Raw genomic sequence first — 1,686 nt, 5'->3', positions numbered from 1 at the left:
ATGGGACACTTTAGGTATAGTTCCTAAAGCACCCTCTCAAATACATAGAGAGGAAGCTTGCTGCACAAGCCAGAAAACATTACTGTATCTGGACAAGAGTTTGAACCCCTGACTCAAAGTAAGTCTGGTGTTGTACCAACCGAGCCACATAGGTCCTAAGAAGAGTTCTTATTCATATCCAAAAATGGTTTTAGCAGTTACCACCATTGTTGATTGGTATTGTAAGTTAATTATTAGACTCAGAAAAGATAGCTGAGGAGATGTATTAAATTCCATGGAGTCAATTCACTGAACATAATTATATTCATGTACTCTGTGTACACTGAACATCATTGGTGAGTTGTTATTTGTTCTATTTACACTAAGTCTAAGAAGCCATGCTGGCTAATATAGAAGGAATAAAAATGGCATCAACACAATGGTCTTTATTTATTTACCTACAGTTTGCAAACGGTAAGACTAAAGAGGTGGAACTAACTGATTATCTTTATTAAATAGTTATTATTAAATAGTTATGGAACATTTAACATTTGCACCAAAAAAAATCCTTTTTGGTGACAAATACAAAAAAGTAATGTCAAAGGAGGAGAAATGGAGAGCCACTAGTTGAGAGCAGTAGTTAAAGTTCTTATATTTTCAAATATTAAATAAAGCAAATCATTAATTTTAAAAAAAGAATATTCTGACAGTTAACATAAATGTCAGATTTGTCATTTCTTTATTCATTAAATCGCGTACAATGTACAAGGACACCCCAATTGAAAGAATACTTGCGCCGGGCTCGCTGGCTCAGCCTGTAATCCCGCACCTTGGGAGGCTGAGGTGAGTGGATTGCCTGAGCCTGCAGGTTCAAGACCCACCTGGGCAACTTGGCGAGACCTCATCTCTACAATAAATAAAAAATTAGCCGGGCTTGGTAGCATGCGCCTGTGGTTCCAGCTACTTGGAAGGCTGAGGCGGAAGGATCGCCAGAGCCCAGTAGGTCGAGGCTGTGCTGGCCGGGAGCGGTCACTGCACCCCAGTCTGGGCGACAGAGTGAGACTCCAACTCCAAAAAAAAAAAAAGAAAGAAAGAAAGAATACTTGCAATTGTTCCTTTGTTGGATATAGAGAAGGAAAGGAATTTTACAATGTAGGGCAGTGTGGCAGATAGGTGGACGAGAGTTGAAATTGTCTTGTAGGAGAAAAGCAGGATTTCAAAGAAAGATGGGAAAGAAGACTATAATTTAGAATGCAAGAATTTTTACAGTGTTGACTTTTAGGAATAGTTAAATATATGACTTAGGATCTGTTCATTCCTGCTGTAAAACTTGTAGCAGAGGATGGTTTCGATCCATCGACCTCTGGGTTATGGGCCCAGCACGCTTCCGCTGCGCCACTCTGCTCAGCTGCGGGCCCTCTCCACTAGCCTTTTATTCCATGATCAAGATCACCATTTAGTGCTGAGAAAATGTCTCGGGATTTTTTGGTAACCATTCCCTTCAGTGTCTGATTGCTTCCCCCAACCCTATCTCTGCCAGGCAGTTCCGAGCTTCCTTATTCAACAACCAGATGGCCTCAGGCCATCACCTCTGGACCTGAGCTTTTCCAATTTAGGAAAGATTGTCGGGAGCTTGGAAATCTTCCTCCCCTTCTCCCCACCCCCAAGAGCTTCTCTTTGATTGGAGGAGGCCGAGGAGGAGCGCTC

General features: G+C 41.7%; 1 non-coding gene across 1 annotated transcript; it reads right to left on the bottom strand.

Moving 5' to 3' along the window:
* Nucleotides 1-1,312: 1,312 nt before the first annotated feature.
* On the bottom strand, nucleotides 1,313-1,384 carry TRNAM-CAU. Its single transcript has one exon. It is a non-coding gene; the product is annotated as a tRNA-Met (tRNA).
* Between the last annotated feature and the right edge of the window lie 302 nt (nucleotides 1,385-1,686).

This window comes from Carlito syrichta, unplaced genomic scaffold (genome assembly GCF_000164805.1).
Source record: "Carlito syrichta isolate Samal-C Ts95f unplaced genomic scaffold, Tarsius_syrichta-2.0.1 Scaffold74266, whole genome shotgun sequence".
Taxonomy (NCBI): Eukaryota; Metazoa; Chordata; class Mammalia; order Primates; family Tarsiidae; genus Carlito; species Carlito syrichta.
The sequence above is the reverse complement of the archived record's forward strand: the minus strand, read 5'-3'. Positions and strand labels throughout refer to the sequence as shown.